Genomic DNA, 19777 nt, shown 5'->3' on the forward strand with positions numbered 1-19777 from the left:
TTGCCGCACCCGAAGGCACTTTTAGAGAGAGTAAGAGGCCTAATATATTATCAAAATACATGGCTCTAATGAACGAGATTATAAACTCAAAACCTACTATTATAACAAAAGCTCTTAAACACCAATTATGGAAAGATGCCATGACAAAAGAGCATCAATCCATTCTAAAAAAATGATGTGTGGGATATAGTACCTAGACCTAAAGGGAAATCTATTGTCTCTAAATGACTCTTCAAAATTAAACATGCTACAAATAATGGTATAGAGAAACATAAGGCACACTAGTTACACAATCCCCTATAACAACCTGATAGTTTTGTGATTCATGATGTGGCATCTCATGCATGCAAAGTAAAGAAAGCCTCGTATAGACTCAAACAGGTTCCCAGAGCCTGTTACGAGAGAATTGATAGCTACCTTATTGGACTAGGTTTCTCTAAGAATTATGCAGATCCAAATCTCTACTTTAAAATTATTGAATGTGACATGTTAATATTAATTCTATATGTTGATGACCTGGTGATTACAAGAGAAGACCACCTTATTGCTCAATGCAAGAAAGATTTGGCTTCAGCATTTGATATGAAGGATTTCGCTAATTTACACTACTTCCTAGGATTGGAAGTCTAGCAGAAACTTGACAGTATGCCTCTGGATCAAGGAAAATACTTCATTGATATTCTGAAAAGATTTGGAATGCTAAACTGTAGGCCTATGTCCAGACCCATGGAAACTAACTTGCATACATTGAAAGAGGTAACAATTGACTCCAAATTTGCATATCCTACCCTTTATAGATAGATTATTAGAACTCTAATGTACTTGGTTAACATACAGCCTGACATTTGCTATGCAGTGAATGCCTTGAGTTAGTTTATGTGTGAACTGTGAGAGATACACCTTGTTGATGCTAAACACATATTGGGGTTCCTATAGGGTACTATTGGATATGGGCTCAAATATAAGAATGTTGTTTAGACTTACATGGATACTCAAATTTAGATTGGGCCGAAAGTGTGACTGATGAGCACGGCTAGATGTTGTTTTAGTTTGGGATCAGCCATGATCTCTTGGATAAGCAGGAAATAGTCTTTCGTAGCACAAAGTTCTACTGAAGCAAAATACATTGCAATCGTGATGGGAGCTAGAGAAGTAGTACGGCTTCAGAAGTTGATTGTGAGATTATTTAGAGAACCCCTGAAACCTACTAATATCCACTGTGACAATCAAAGGTGCATCAAACTCTCAGTGAATCTTGTTTTCCATGATCGATCCAAGCATATAGAGATCCCTTATCACTATGTGAGAGATATGGTTGAAAGGAAAGCAATCCAGTTGTAATATATTTGTAAAAATGATCAAACAACAGAGAATCTTACCAAGCCTCTCTCTAGAGTTAAAGTGGAGTACTTCAGAAAGAAACTTGGTATGGTTGAAATGTAATTTTTTGAGACTAAATCTCAAAACTTGTTCTATTTGTACTGATATATATATATATATATATATATATATATATATATATATATATATATATATATATATATATATAAAGATGTTTAATGTTTAAACTCTTTGTCATGTGTGACTCTATGACCTTATGGGCCCCTATGTACGTTACTAAAAGGTGGCGATCTTTTTGATAATATACACTTGTATACCATATTGTAAAATGGTGACTTTACAATGTTCACTATCATGATGAATATCATGTTGACTTGATATTCATGGAAATGTCTTTAGAGTTAATATCTCTTGGACTTATTGATAGATATCATCCTGACTTGATATCGGTTGTGTATCAATATGCTCTTTATGAGATAATCGTGGTAGATATAATGTGACGTAATATATGTGGATATGCCATGATATATTATGGTAGACATCATGTGATGTCCGTGCACATACCATAACAAGGATATATGAATTTCATGTAGACTTGATGTTTTATATACTCCTTGATATCACGAGTTAGGTGATGTCTAAATCAGTTCATACTTAGTTATCTTCCCTCGCTAAGAGGGAGTGTTAAATTATGGTAGCGTCAGTTACTATGAAAAGCTGAACCTAATAACTGTGTGTGCATGCATGTATACCAGTTCACCATGTGAACTGATGATATACACCTGTGCGCTCACACACACACACAAATATATGATCGAAGTTATTATCCTTACCATCAACAATCTCAATCTGACTCTGCATATTTTGCTAACTATGAAATCTGTAATTATCTCTTGAAATTGTGCATTACCTTGCCAAAACGATCAAGCATTGGTAGAGTCTATGATCATTGCCTTATGCAGATCAGTTATGATTTGTTATCCAAACAACACTAATGAGATTAGTGTTTTAATTAGCTAATTACAAACACCTGATTAGGATCGGCTTTTGGGAATAATTCTAATTGAACCATCATGCCTCTTTAGACCAATCAGACATGACCGCCCTTTGGTAGGGCTATACATATGGATAAAATGCAGGAGATAAGGACAATCAAAATCATAAATAGTTCTATCTCTGCATGTTATACTTGTGCAATAAAATCATCAGCAATTATCTCTCAGTTCTGAATATCTATTTGATATATATAAATTCTGAATTGCATTCATTTGCAAATAGTAGCACAGTCTGATTTAAAGTTTACCAGTACATTTACAGTGTCCACAGTTATATTGGCAATTGACTGTACAGGCATCAGTTTAACATTCAGTAACTATTGATCTTCACCCAGGGAGCAGGAAACTCAACCAAGCCTTGAAACAACTATAACTAAGAGCCCTGGGAAAGTCAACCATGCATTGAATAAACTAGCATTTCCTCATATTTAGGGTTTTCCAAGATAAAATTAGCTTGTTGTGAGTTGTTCCTTATTTGTTTATGGTTTAAGTACACTAATTCCTGATCTTTTAAATCTGAACTTTTTATTGGCGAAGAAAGTAGGAGAAACATTTTTATCAATTTCTAAATCCCAAAGTATAATTTTTATATCAGTTTTGGCATCAAAACAACTTAATCTTTTGTGGATTTGTGAAGGGAATTTGCATAAATGAACAAGAGCTCAAAACACCCATGGAGGAGTTGAATGCACATTTGATAGGACTATAAGGCCTCATGAAAGGCATCACAGAATCAACAATAGTTGAGGCAACATCAAGAGCTTGAGTAGGCAAAAGGGTATAATTGAAGAAGGCCAAATTTCTATTGGTGAGTTGGTTAAGGCTATGGTAAAGAAATGCAGTATTATTGTGGATGGCATAAATAAACCTAACATAAAAGCAAACAGTGTAAATCCATTCAAGGTTGAAACAAAATAAGAAACTGAACCTTTTAATGGACAAATGAAATATTATATACACAAAGTAATTGGAAGTCTATTTTTAACCTCCATAAAATAAATAAGAGTTAAAAGGATCAATTTTGTTTGCCTTGAGGTGATTGATCATGCTCTTTGTATAGTGGGATGCACATGTTGGAAATTGTATCAAAAGGAGAAAGCCATTAGTTTATCAGAGTCTCAACAAGAAGGATTTTCAATCCTATAGGATGACATAAGTTTGATAAGAAGATGGATGTATTACAAACAATTTAAATTTTCAAAGCAAGCAATATTGGCAGCAACCTATTGTGATTGGTATACATCATAAGGAGGACACGATGATAAATATCTTGGCTGACCCCATATTCACATATGAAGGAGAGTGGCTGCTGCTAACCCAAAGGGCTTGGAGAAGGCTTGCATCGAAGCACACTATGTAAGAGAGAAGAAAAAAGAGATACAAAGGAGAGTCTTCCAAATCCAAGGGAAATATAAGGAATTATGGAAAAAAAAAAAGAAAGCTGATCCAATAGTGCCAAAAGAGGACAGTGAGTCATTGTACTCATTTCATATAGATTGGCATGTAGATTTTAAAATATTTAAGTGTCATCCCGAACTACATCCTAAGCATAAGACTAAGGGTAAAGGAAACTATAAAAGAAAATCAATGCTAGCAATTTGTAGACACCTAAATGTGATCATTTCCATTTGATCAAAATTAAGTTGTCTTTTATCCTTCAATTTGAATTCCATTATTAATTCAATAATTAAAATTTTAATTAATTAATTTGCATTTTCCTTTTCTCTAAATTAAATTAATTTACCTAATATATGTACACTAACTATATTCCTTCCTGCTATTTAATTTAATTAAATCCTCCTTTTCCCACTTCATTTATTAAACTAAATAAATTCCCATATTTATTTGATTTAATTCATTTTATCCCTTCCCTGCACTTTGAATTAAAAGGAATTTTTTATTCCTCTACTCATTTTCTTTCCAAATGTCCCATCCACCTACATTGTCACTTGCCTACGGACCTACTTTTATTAATTTAATCCCCTCCTTTAATGTGCACACCCCTAATTATGAAGATTAGGGAGAATGTTAACTCACACCTTAAATGACATTCTTCCCGAAACCCACTTAGCCTTCTCAGCCACCCACTTTTGGATGGTACCATATGGGGACACTTCCCTCTTTTCACTTCAAAGCAATTTTAAATTCCTTATTCCTCTTCCCTGTGTTCTTAGGAGTGTGAGGACAAGAAGTTCCTTTAAGACAAACCTTTCTTGCACTCAACCATATTCCTCTTCCCAACACTTGGCATTCTCAAGCAATTTTAAATTCCTTATTCCTCTTCCCTGTGTTCTTAGGAGTGTGAGGACAAGAAGTTCCTTTAAGACAAACCTTTCTTGCACTCAACCATATTCCTCTTCCCAACACTTGGCATTCTCAACCTCTCATGGGGTGAGAAGCCTAACTTTTCTGCACGCTCAATCTCCATCTCCTCATCATAGTTCTCCATTTCATTCTCTCCAACACATAACCAAAACATTGTCTCATTCTTTCATTATGCAACAAAAGAATGCAACAACTCAACTTCATTGTCTCCACACAACTCCATCTTTGAGCAAGTTTCAGCACAATCATAATGCCAAAATTGTGAGCGCACATACAATTTACAACCAGAAGACACACCACTGCATTAAGGAGGCCAACACTTGTTTGTTTTGGATCCCTTTCGTCCAATTTTGATGTCACTTTGAATTTTGTTTTCCGTAGATTAATTCCTTTGAGAGCATATTTCAGTGCATACATTATTCATGCAGAGTAAATGGAAATAGAGGATATTTAATAAATAGAGGGTAAACATGGATGCATGGGCACTAAGGAAAATGGGCTTGAAGAGAAGAACATACTTTTATGATGAATTTACAAGTTAAAAAGAACAAGATTAATGCTTTGGTAGCACCAAGGTCATAAAGTAATCTTATCTAAAAAAGCTTGGTTAAAAGGCTTTAGCTTAAAGTAGAAAAAGATCTACATCCATCTCCTTAGGATTGGTCAACAGGATTGGAGATACAAGTAAATAAAAGATGTGAAGTAAGGGATAAATGCACAATACATAGCTGAAATAGAGGTTGATGCCATCCACCTTGATGCCTTTGGCATTTGCATTCATTTAAGGTCTCAGTGTTGTGACGATTACACTTCTTTTCCCTAGCTTGTTAGGATTTTCTTTAGGAACCTTTTTTTTCCGAAGTTTCTTGAACAAGCTTTGGACCACAGTTATCAGACTTGGACTTGACATAGACTATGCAGGTTTATTTTTCACTGAAATTTGGGCTTGAGACTTGGACGTGGCACACACTAGACAAAATATACATTCAGCAAACAAATACAATGTGAATTTGAGCAATTTTACCTTGTTCCCAATTTGCTTAGAAAAACCTAAAACCCTAGGTTTGAGTTTAACTCATCCTCAGTTCAGTTTTGTGGTCCAACTTGCTTAGAAAAACGTAAAACCCTAGATTTGAGTTTAGCTTATCCTCAGTTCAGTTTTGTGGTCCAATTTTCTTTGGGTCCAGGCTTTGGAGCTTGGGGTAGGGTGGGTACATCCATAGATGAATTTGTGCTCCAAAGTGTGCACCCAGAGAAAATCCACAGAGAACTTGCATTTTTATTTAATTTATTATTATTTTTTTCTTGGACATTTAAAAAACATCTACTGTCTTGGCCTCAGATTTTGTCTATCAAAAATTCTTCTTCTGAAGTTCTTTTAGTGTTCTGAAGTGAATTTCTAAGTAAAAAGCCGTAACTGAAGTTATATCACAGTTTTTTGATGTTTTTAAAGGATTTTAGCTGGTTGGTTGTTTTTTTGTCCACCTCATCCCATGTTACAAGTTAGCATTCATAGGCAAAAGAACCATTTGATTTTATTGGGCATCCATCTGCTAATGAGCACCTGTAAATTAGGGGACTACCCTCCTTGACTGAGCCTGTGCTGTCTTGACTTCCTAATTTACTTTCCAGATGAAATTTTCTGGGGAGAAGCATTACTTGCATAAGTGGATCTGGATGTAAAGCTTAATTTTTTAATTTTTTTTGTATTGAGGAAGATTTGAATTCAGCACCATTTAGGTGTCGACAACATAAGTTTGCCACTATTCTGAAGCTAGTAGTAACATAAGTATGTAATTTTAATCTTAAACTGGTAGTAACACAAGTAAATAACTTTGACTTAATTATCTAACATTTATAAATTTTTGCCAATAGCCTAATATAGTGTAGTTTATATATTTGACAATTGGTAATGTTATTAAGATTGCCGATAAAAAAATTTCTTTCACCTATTGTCTTTTCCAACTGTCTTTATTTATTATATTGAGATCTATGCTTTATATTTTATTCATGTTACATTTTATAACCTTTTTACTTGAAATGGGTACTAGCCTACCTAATTTTAGATAAGTTTATGTGAAGATGGCAAGAGATACTGTACTTAAGACACATTTTTTCTGAGTGGATCTGTCATTCAAGCAGAATGAGTGCCTTAAGAATGATATCTATTGGTGCCATTTACATAGACTTTGTTCAAAATAGGTATGCTACTATATATGATATCATTTTGGAGATAAAACTCATAGATCATCCCCACAAAATTAGTTGTTATAATGAATTTGTAATTATTCATATCAATGTTTGTAGTTTTGTTTTGTTCATTTATTGGTTAATATGATCATTTGTTACATTTTAATACTCAAGATAAAACCTCAAACTTTTTTATCTTGAAGATTTACTCTTGTTTACATAGCTGACAAACTATTGTGACTTCTTTATTTCCTGATAATGGACACAAACTTGAACATTAACCTTGTGACCTAGATTAGAAGGTGGTAGCAAAAGTTTGAGAGACCACTTCAAAACCATGATTTTTGTTAAATAAATCCAATATCATAGGTTTTGTGAAAAAAATCAAAGGCTAAAACTAGTGTAAATCATTTCGAATTAAAAATAATTGGTGACAGCAAAATGATCAACCTGAAAATTAGGACAAATTGAGCCAACTTGTTGATAGCAAGTGATTGTAAGACTAAAGAAACTTTTGTTCATTTAAGTTAGTTGAGAGTGCAACAAAATGGATGAGAAACTAGCAAATGAGTAAAGCTAGATATAATTCAGCCAGATTACTCACTAGCTGGACAGATGGTCTGTAGCAAGTAGGTGGACCTGGACCAATATATAGGTTGATCTAGACTGATTATAATGGGTTGAAGTAATGATAAAAAATAAAGATAAATAAATAAGAAAATCAAACAAATTCAGATTTCAGCAAGATCATTAGTGGGATCAATGTGCACATAGTAATCAAAGCAAATTGGATTTGTTTAAGTTGACGGCATCTCAAGTCTGGGTTAATTAGGCTTCCTGGCAAAGATTGGAGCAACTAAAAGCAAGTGCAGAAAGTGTGATTGCATTGTTGTGCAAGATGGAAGTGATTGCAAATAATCAATAGCTGGAGTGATGAATGTTAATGGACTGGCATATGTGTAACGGACTAGATAGAAAGCTCAAGAAATGAGATAGTCAGATGCTAGAACAAATCACCAACAAGCACCAAAGTACTAGAAAATTAAAAGAAACTTTTCTGTGGCACTGTGGAGTTAGTCTGGAAGGGAAACACATGAGGCAGGTATTGGGATTGCTAAGAGACGAGGCTGGTTCTGCATAATTTTTACTGGCTATTGTTGGACGGTTGGACAATGCCTTTCTGTTCTCAAAACAACACTGCCTGACTGGCATACAAAAATGACAAAAACTTGATGCAAGGGTGTGGTTGGCAGGGGAGGTGGGGGTGTGGGTGGGTTTGGGTTTGGGCAGAATTCAACAGAGTGACCGAAGATATTCGTTATGAATGCTATTGAGTGCATGTGTCTGATTGTGTAAGTTTGTTAGGCTTTTATGTGATTGCAAATAAAATCTGGAAGGTTAAATTGAAAGAAAGTCAGAATGGACTGGGAATTTTAAAATGGATATCATCCTTTGATGTACATCAATTGCACAACTGTGGAGTGACACTTGATATTGGGGCATGTGAGTCTGGCCAGGCACAGGACTTGTTCCTTAGTCTTGTGGCCTTGGGAGACCAGGCTCATCTGAGGACTTGGGGAGTTTGCCTAGTACCAGTGCACTCTTGTATTTAGCTCTGAATATCTATGAAGTGGATCTCATTGTACTTTAGACCAACTTGGCCTTTTCCCTTGGTGGTCAGAGATAAGAGTTAGGTTGTACTTGTATACCTCTCCTACTCTTGAAGTAAATTTTGACCTAGGAGGGTTTTATGCAAACTGAACAGTAGGATTTGGACTCCAAGATCGGGTAGTAGACTTCAATGATACCATTAGTCTATTAAGGGAATAGATACGACACTGAGGACAACTTCAAAACTGTCAAGCATTTGTATCTAACTAGTTAGCCTTCATAAAAGAACCTTTATTTACTGAAACTTGTAAGCTCTCAAAATATCTCAGCTTAAAAGTTTTCAATTGGATGTTATTGCATGATGCATTGAAATTCTCTTTGAACTTGAAATTGAATACAAGCTTCGGAAATTCAATAGGAGGGCACTTTTGCAGCCTTCTAGTTATGCCAAAAGTTTAATTCATGGCAGATTTTTCTCTGAAGTCCTATATTTTATTAGCTGAGGACTGATTCCTTAACCATATTGGCCTTATATGAGATAACATGTGCTTTTATTTGATTCCAAATTAAGGTTTCCCTAGTGCTGTTAGTTCATATCAGTGGATTTTTGAAAAATCTCACCCATAGCAAATGCACAAATGCAAAATGGCAGTATTTAGCTAATTGGAAGCACTCTCAAAATTCAAACAATGTTGATGGGAAAGTTGGTGAGGAAGTGTTGGAGTGTTTACATCAGTTTCCATTGTATTTGTTTCACAGTTTTATGCATGCTGATTAATTATTATATACATTCAGTTCTGCTTTGTAAGATCATTATACTTATTAAGAGAATATGCTTTTTTGTTCAATTTCAATTGCTTTTCATGGTTTAGTTTGTAGGTTCATTTCAATCAGTTTTAGATCATGTCACTACCAATGTCCTCATGATAAGTGTATTACTTGTTTTTCTATAATGTACAGTAACTGATGTCTATGCAATCAGATTGGACTAAAGGATAACTAAATGAACTAGTACAGAGGAGAATGTAAGGTGCCAAAGCTTTCACACGAAGATTATTTTCCTCATTGAGCTATTAAACTAACTACAATTAGAAAGCAATATATTGGAATAGCACTTATAACAATAGCTTAATCTATACTCTTTTCCCTTGCAAAATGAAACTGAACCAAAAAAAAATTATAATCTTGATTACTTAAAAAATTAAATTATTTCTTTTTCTTATTACAAGAAGATTATTTTCCGCATTGAGCTTCTAACTACAAATATAAAGCAATGTATTGGAATAGCATTTATAACCAGTCAAACTCAGGTTGGGGACTCATACCCCCCTCCAAACCTAGAAGTACCTGTCGTTGACATTTCCCTGCATTGGGTACTTGGAGTACTCGAGTACCCCCACGTCCACCATTCTGCAACCACAGTGTCACTAGGAAGAGTATTTGAATTTTGTTTTGTGAATGTTACTATTGGGTATTTACTATGTTAGTATGTTGAATGTTCAATGGTTTTAGTTCGTGTTGCAATTTTGTTATATATTCAAGTATTTCAGTTTGGTATGTTGTCCTGAAACATCATTTCATAACTAGCATTTCAAATTCTATATGTATAATACACAACACCCCTCCCTACCCCCCCATCCCCTCCATCCCTTGACCATGACCATCCCTCTAGTGTCCCAAAATTGAGGACCATTGCCATCCTATCTTGAAAAATGGTTCTAGAGTCTTAGTGTCCTAACGTACCCCAGTGCTAGTGTTACACTGTTTATAACAATAACATGATCTACTTGTTTTCCTTACAAAATGAATTTGTACCAAATAAGAATTTGTAATCTTGATTACTTAAAAAATCAAAATATTTGCTTTTCTCATTACAACACAAGTACACCATTGAAACATACTATGTATTACAAAAACCTTTGAATTTACAATAAAGCCATATATTCTTAAAACAACAATAACATGTTTAACAATAGTTGCCAATTTTTTATTTTAAAGTATTTAACAATTACTCCCGATAATAATGAAGTGTTTTGATATCCCCTTTTTTTTCTTGTGCAATAGGAAGCATCATTATAGTTGGCATATTTAGTTTGCATTACATGTATCTTCATTTGTGATTCATGTCAACGCACAGTAATAGGTATATAGTAGTTTTTTTTAGTATTGAAGACTTTGTGTTGCCTCTAAATCAATTGTCTAGTAGCGTTTCTTTAAGTTTCTTGCGTGGGGATATGACAATGAGGTTTAAGATGGGTTTTTTTTTTCCCTAGAATTTGGGATGGTGGGGACAACTATTTAGAAATGTAAATAAAATTGAGACAGAGAAAACTTTGATACAATGTGGTGAATCTGCAATGACAATTCTCCCCACCTCACTTTTTTCCTTCTAGGGTAAGGTTGCATTTTTCCTTTAAACCTTATCATTTTATAGGGACATCCTTCAAGGCCGCACTATTACAATGTAAGACAAGGGCAAAGATAATTTACACAACGTATGATTAATTGATATGGAATATAGAAGTTTGAAGGGCTTGTTGTGAAGAAGAAACATTGATTTATGGATTTTTGTTCTTCTTGTTGCTTAAAATATGGATATGATTTTGATGATTTATTTGGAGAGGTACAAGGAAAGGTTTGTAGATTTTGGGCATTATTTCCTTTATTATGGGTATAAATGATTTTTTTCATCTACCACTTTTTATTAAATTCCAATCTTAGATGGAATCCTTTCAGTTTGGGAGTGGTGAAGGAGATCTTGCACTACATTAACTTGGTAACATGATTTGTTCTTCTTGCACGTTTTTGTTTACATTCACATGATGGAGTTTGAAAAACTTGGAGAGCTATGGAGATTGATGATAAGAGAGAATGTATCATTTTGGTTATAGGAACTGTAGATCAATGTATGTTTCCTGGAAACAATATAATAGAGAAGTTAGACACATCATGTATGTGATGTTCTATAGATAAACTTAAAATAATTTGATTTATTCTTCAAATTTGACTTTACTCATGGGGTGAGTTTCTAGATATATGTTTGATTGTCCTATGACATATCTTGGATTTCTAATTATTGATGTGGTGATGACTTTGCATGTTTCATTGGATAAGGATCTATAAGTTATGTAGGCTATGAATTAGATACTCATTTTCTTGTAGTAGGATGACTCAAATGTGGAATGTCTATATCCACAAGATTGTTTTAGTAATTATGAAGACTCGGTTAGTTGGCCTTGTTTGTAGTCATAAAATATTGGTAAACTTCATTGACATATGAGCATGGATATATTGCATTTTGATTGTGGATGTAGTAAGATACTCATTTTCTTGTAGTAGGATGACTTAAATGTGGAATGCCTATATCCACAAGATTGTTTTAGTAATTATGAAGACTTGGTTTGTTGGCCTTGTTTGTAGTCATAAAATATTGGTAAATTTCATTGACATAGGAGTATGGATATATTGCATTTTGATTGTAGATGTACTACTAATAGGTTGATGACATAAAGTTCATCTATATTGGTATGCTTTGCTTTTAAGTTATGGTTAGCTTGGATGAATTGTTTTTTTTAGTGGTTTCTCTTCTAGGTGGTATGAGCAAGGCAGTTATTCAAAGACATAGATATCAATTTGAATTTGATGATTATGCCCATGAAGAGACTAGTGCAGGTTTCAATAATAGTTGACATGGTTCACCTCAACATGTTCCTTTTCATCCATATGTGACATGTTGGATTTGCAATTGAGAGCATAAGAGCATGTTGAAGATTTAAATGATATATGGATGACTAAGGGATAGTTTCCCTTGTTTATGATTCTTAATGAGTGTATTTACTATATATGACACCATGTGGGAAAATGTTGGGATTAAGATTCCATCTACCTTGTAGATCTTATGATATTGTTCCAACATTCTTGGAAAGTGTCCTAAGGTACTTCCTCTAAATTGTAAAATTAATTTTTAATATTTAATTCTCACCATTATTTCTACTACATTCATAAGTGGTGGCGTGTTCCACTAGCAATGGTTAAAGTGGGTTATAAACAAAATTATTTGATATTATTTTTCGAGATTATGGATATCTAGACCAATATACGCGTGCACGGACACAGACACGGACACAGACATAGACACAGACACAGACACACACACACACACACACACACACACACACACACACACACACACACACACACACAAGATTTTCTCCATGTAAATTTTGGGTTGTGTGGATGTTATGTTTTGATTTATGCCTTATTACTTCCATCTCAAGCCGATGTTAATCTTTATTTATTGTATTGCAAGGTTTATTGAGCATGGTTACCATGCTACTTTTGGGCATCATATTGAATAAGGGTCTAATAATATGTTATCCATAATTAAGAAAACCTATATTTCATATCTTCATATAAGTTTGAGATTTTCATGTTGTTTCTATCCAAGCCTTCAATCTAATCCATTAATTAGTTTTTTCGTACAGAGATTGGTTTTCACAATCTTTGGTATTGAACCTATTCATTTCCCAATAATTCTTGCCAAAACATGCCAACATTCAAACCTATTAGAATGTTATTTCCCACCTTTTGTTATCTAATCCCAATATTATTAGAGGTCAAAATAATCTATAAAATACCTCGAGAACTCTATATAAGACAGTTTTTCCTAATTCATTTTCACCTAAGAATGATTTGTTGCAAATGTAATGATGTTGATGCTATTGCTATTGATGCACGCACACACACACACACGCGCGCATATTATTAGAGGTCAAAATAATCTATAAAATACCTCAAGAACTCTATATAAGACAATTTTTCCTAATTCATTTTCACCTAAGAATGATTTTTTGCGAATGTGATGATGTTGATGCTATTGTTATTGATGTGCATGCACGCGCACACACACACACACACACACACACACATACACACACACACACACACAAACATTAATTTTGTGATGAAAGACCATAAGGTGACCTCAAGGTTCCTTACTTAATGTGGATACCCACTTAGTTGAAATGATATGGTTTGCTAGATCACTAGGTTGCTTTCTATTCTACCTAAAGATGCAAGGAAGAGTGAATGCAATTGGACTCAACTAGATGCAATCTTGTAATTGGATCCACTCACCTAACACAAGCTTCTAAACTGTATCCAAGTGATTTTCAAATCAATACCCTTTGTTCAATCTTGTCAATTGATGCAAATTAAAGATCAAGTAGAAATCGAAGTTAAGTGCATTTGAATTCCACTTAACCACCCAAGACAATAATTACAATCAACAAGTAGCTAGCGGTTTGGTCTATGATTGAATCAAATAAATATGCATTCACAATTACTCTTATCCAACTAAATTACTCAAAGTAAATTCTAACTTAACAACTTCAAATCAAATCTATCCTAAGTGAGGAATGCATATAACCATGCAACACTTTCAATTTGATCACAATAATTTACCATGTAAGACACACCCATGAATAGTAGAACAAATTTAGTTGTATATTGGAAATGATTCTCCAAAAAATCTCCCTTACTATTGAGGAGAGAAAGCCTTATACAATGGCTTAGTTATGATGAATGACCAAGATTAAATATTATGAATGGCCTAGATCAATCCCCTACAAACCCTAATTAAGGTTGCCACCCTACCATACAATGAAAGTAACGAACCACCATGTGATCCAAAAAGAAAATTATATAGTTTTGTCAACTAATCAAGAGGCACCAACTTGTGGGCTAGTTAGAATAGAGCACCTAAACTATCTACCAATCAGAAAATTAATTACCACTTAGGCTTACATCAAATCTTCTTTTAGAAGACAACTTTGTTCCTTTTTTTCTCTACTAATTCAATTAACCTAGTCAAAACATTATTAAGCTCATCCACTAGAGGCATATGCATCCTTTGCAACTTGCAATTAGAGCCATGTCTAACTCGATTGTACTTGTGGAAATAATCTTCTCCTAATGTGGCATGTTGTCTTGTACTAAAGCCATGAAAGCTGAAAATTTTCTAAGTTACTCCCTTTTGATGGTTTCATAATCTTCAAAGTTGAAGGCTCTTAATATTTCTGTCAACGTTTCCAAATTCATGATGTATTCTCTTTTTTCATCAAGTCATGTAATGTTATTGCTTCTTTGGCCTTATCACAAATAGCTTGTGTGGTGGAATTGAGGTGGTAACAATCACTCCTTATGTTCACTAAACTATCCTATCTAAAACTCAAGTACCATTTTTTAGCATCTTTCATTCCAGTCGTTTTTATCACCTTTCCCATCTCCAAGAGTTGTCTTTGAATTTCTATCCTTACATAATTGGGAGATGGTTTTCTCTCTTATGGGCTAGAATTCCTCCCAAATCGCATGTATGGCTTGAGGTCTTTCTTTGATTGATGTGGTTGTATGACATTGTTTCAATAATTTAGGGAGAAAGGCAATAACTTTTTATATAACCACTTCCATCCAATCCTTTGACTTCTAGATTAACATATTCAAGTCCTCAAAACCATCCATCAACTCCCTCTCAAGGGTGAGAGACGATGCAAATTTTTTATCCCTCTACTAGATAAGATCGAAGATTTTCTTTAGATATTGCTTGAACCTTCAACTTTTTTTCTTGTATTTATTCTTTCCAAACTCTTGATTTACTTCTTTTCCCTTTGTTGGAATATTTTTTTCTTGTTTAGAAGTAGCACTTTCCTTGGATGATCATTAGTGTTTTGCTTCTTGGCTTTTGCTCCTCAATCTTTATCCCTTTATCCCTTGAGTCTTCATTTTGTGGAGCATTCTAAATTCATTCTCTTTTTTACGACCTCACCTTTATTGTCTTTCACTTGATGCTTGCAACTATTATTATTCTTCAACTTCCTCTACCTCCTTTTTATTTCCATGTGTCAATGAGATTCTTCTCCTTACCAAACTTGCCATCTTTCTATCTAGGCATTCATAAGTGAAAAGAGTAATTGGGATCATTAAGATTTCTAGATTGATTGCCTAATCATCATACCAACTTATAACTTCAAATTCTTGATTTATAGTTGTTCCAAAATCATTCCTAATAACTCTAGCACCTTCCTCCAATTGATTGAGGATTTGAATTTTCTTCTATACGTATTTCTTGATCATATCCACTATTAGCCTTTGGAATATTCTCATCCTGATTTCAAATTTATTATCTATATCTACCCAATAATCTTGTGTTGAATGTGAAGGTATTTGCTTCCATATGCTCTCTTGATATTCTTTCCAAGGTTAAAGTTTTTTCTTTCTTCACAATACAACAAACTATAGAATTCAAACTCTTTCTCTATGACCTCAACTACTACAATGTATGATTTTTTTTTTTCTTTAATGATTTAATTAAAATCCAACCCTAGGCTTGTGTTTTCGTTTTTCAATCTTAACAGAGGCAATTGGTTGCCTTGCCACTTCAATGATCTCCAACTTGCTGGGAGGATATCTTGGGAGCCTCCTAGGACAACAAGTATGTTAGAGTGGGGTTGTCATTGCAGCGAAAGACCGATCTATCAATGCCTAATACAACCACTCAACTTATAGTACATAGGAGGTGGTTAAGCCCTTGTCATGAATCTTGAGGGGAGTGTTGAACAAATTTCTAACAATCTCCCTCTCATCATTAACCAGGGTCTAAGGATTTAAACCTATGATTAAGCTCTAGTACCACTTGTTAGAGTGGGGTTACCATTGCACCAAAAGACCAATCTATCAATGCCCGATACAACCACTCAACTTCTAGTACATAGGAGGCGATTAAGCCCTTGTCATGAATTTCGAGGGGAGCGTTAAACAAATTTCTAATAAAGTAATCCCTAAAAAATCGAGTGTATGTGAACTTGGGATATTAGATTCACCATGATTCATGCTTCTTGATTAAATTCTTAGCTTCCTTCAAAAATATTTTAGATGGTGTCTTTGTTAATGTTCTTACAATTCTTATAGAAATGCATTGTTGAAGATATTGAAGTGCTTGTTATGAAGATGCAACTTTGGGTAACATTCACATGCAAGGAACTCTCTTGTTACAACTCCACAATGCTCCAAGCTTGTCAATCTTGGAAACTTAAATATGATGTCCAACATGTAGACCAAAAAAGATGTCATATGAAATTCCTTTGTGTTCTTTATCATCCTCAATTGGAGATCAAGGTTGTCATTGATTATCTTATCTCACTAAAACATAACTTCTCATGTAGATACCTTCTCCATGAAGTAGAACATACAAGGATCAAAAATAGATCCTTGTGACTCTCCTATGACCTTTCTTAACATGATGATGAGGTTTTCACAATCCTCCTTAAAATTTCACTTGGTTAACTTGGATAATTTCAATATCTTGAAATGATGGCTTCTTGGTTCATATAGCTATTCTTTATTCATCTTGTATGCATAATAATCCAATTGATCACTACAGTGTTTTAAATTTTGTTGCTTTTCCATGTAGATTCCTAACTCATGATATGGTTTATTAAAAGTTTCTGCAATCACTTGTTTAGTGAGGAGAGTTAACACTTTTTTTTAAATCTTTCTCATAGTGGACTACCTTCTTTTGTTGGTTGTAGAGTGTAACACACTCAAGTAAAAGTCCAATTCATTGTATTGTAGGAGGAAAGACAACTGCTTGCCCAATTCCATTATTGTCCATTCTTCTTTCCATCCTTGAAGGATTTCCTCTAGGCATCCTTTCTCTCACTTGCAAGATGTTGACAAGTCCTAGATTGGCGTCTCTAATCTTCTTGTTCTTTTGAATTGAAATTTGATCATGGCATCATATCCTTTGTATCATTCTTTGTTTGATGTTGTCCATCTTTTTTTTGAATTTGAAACCTTAGCTTCTAACATCCTTTCCCCTAGTCTCAACATCTACAATTAGCTTTAAATTGTAAAATTGGATAGAAAGTATTGTTTTACTTTTGAAAAAAAAAAACCTTCAAGAAAACCTTTATTTAGAATTTATTATCAATTTATCTACTTAAACTATAACTTTATTAAATATAACCTCATCTTCAATCCTATGATTTTTAAATAAATTTCATTAGTAACTTGAATTGAAGGTAATATGTCTAATTCAAGCTCAAAATTTGAATGTTTAAAGTTATGATATTGATGAAAAAATGCTTTAATATTTAGAATTGAAGTAATATTTCTTAAAAAATTGGGGTTTAAAGGATTTTGAGTCCTATTATATACCCAAATTTAAATCTCTTTTAGCCCCTATCTCTAATTCTATGGAAAAACTAATGATGTTATCCTTTAAACTTCCCTAAATTTTCTCTCTCCAAGTCTTAAGATCGCTATTAAATAGGAATATGTTGCCCTTTGAATGAAATGACAACCTCTTAGAAGAGTGATAAGTAGGAGATATTTTCACAGTAAGCCAAATTTTGATATTGCTATCAAGATTTAACTGTGTAGTTTTTGAGTCCAACTCATTGATCCATGTTTCATGAGTAGTGATTCATACATGAATCTATCTCTCATGAGAATAAATGGAACACTTAGCACTCATTGGATCTAGGCGATGCTCATAGAGGAGAAGCACCAAGACTCCCTGGGAAGTCACCCATCCCAGTACTACTCTAGCTCGAGCATGCTTAACTACAGAGTTTCCTCCATGGTTAAACCTACTCTGCTTGCAACCCCATTTGCAAAACCTTCACCAAGTGTTGTGCCTTATAAACCATTCATTAGAAATCCCCTTAAGCTCATCAAGTGATAAGTAGGAGGAAACTTTGTAGTTAAGTGCGTTTAAGTTGGAGTAGTACTGGGATGGGTGAGTGGTACTTTGTATTATGTGATATTGACTTATCTTCATGTTTTCATACCAAAAAATATGCCAATTAATAGACAAAAACTAGTGAACATTCATGGATTGCTTGCAGATGTGGTGGCATTGCCTTCTTAATATGTGTGGTCCAAGTGCAATGACCTCTCTTATATTGTGGATGGGATATGGATAGACATGTCCCTTGTTTATTCATTAATATTTAATTAATATAACAAATTATTATTTAACTACACACACAAATTCAGTTTAGTCTCATGAGTTTATCTAACCAAAGCTAGAAAACATTAGCATCCCCTCTTAGCTAGGGAGGATGGACACATGATACTATTACACCATTGGTAATATTAGGAATGAAAATTTTTAAGGATATCTTTGATCAGAAGATCTACACCATTTTAATATGACATTTGATACATGAGTATTGATCACCAAACTATCGACATATGATATTCACCAAATACTATGATTAATGACTTGCACAATATTAACACACGATATTTACCATGTACCCAATAAGGTTTGATATCATGAGTATTTTCCTTGTAGTGCCTGCCCCTAGTTCGCATTTTTGTTATCATTGTCGAACTCTTTTAGGGCTAGTTTTATGTTGATGATTATTAGTAACATTATTTTGAGATATATCAGATATTGTTTCAGATTCAGTTGATATGCGATGAGATTAATTAGACTCTACATTTCATGTATGCATGATGATTATTACATTACTTTCAATTATTGATGATGATTAGTTAGATGGTTATTATCATACGTGTTTTCTTATGGATACTTACCCCATACTTGCATGTGTATGGTGTGTGTGTTTGTTTTTTTGGATGGTGTTTCTGATGTGGTTAAGGAAGGGAGTCATAGTCACCTGCTAGTCAGGATCTATATAATGCACCACTTCCTGCCATTGCCTGTTTAGCTTAGCATATATATATCTATATATATATATATATATATATATATATATATATATATATATATTGTATGTACATGCATGGATTTGATGCAGGTTGCAGGTACCGGGTATCGACTTCCCTGAATTCCTAGGATGAGCGTACCCTATTGTATTATCTCAATGGTAAGAGAGGGGAGATAAATTATCAAGTCCAAATCCCAACCCTTTAAGCCATTTGTCCTAATTGAAAATTAGGACAAGTATCTAAGTTGAGTACCCTCTGAATGCGTCAGATGACATAATTCGTGATATTAACCCTTTTGGTTTGATTTTGTATGTGTTTTGCTATGATGGATTTTTGTATTTTACCTTATGAGTCTTTAGTGTATTTTCTATTAATTAAGCCTAATTAAAAGATTAAATTAATAGTTTAATTTAATAAAAAATTAATATGGTATTTTAATATTTATTTTTATTTAATTAATTGAGAAATTAATTAAATAAAAATAATTAAATTTGAAGATAAAAGTTATAATTTTAAAG

This window comes from Cupressus sempervirens, chromosome 3, assembly GCF_028749045.1.
Source record: "Cupressus sempervirens isolate cs-2001-9-10 chromosome 3, ASM2874904v1, whole genome shotgun sequence".
NCBI classification, from domain to species: domain Eukaryota; kingdom Viridiplantae; phylum Streptophyta; class Pinopsida; order Cupressales; family Cupressaceae; genus Cupressus; species Cupressus sempervirens.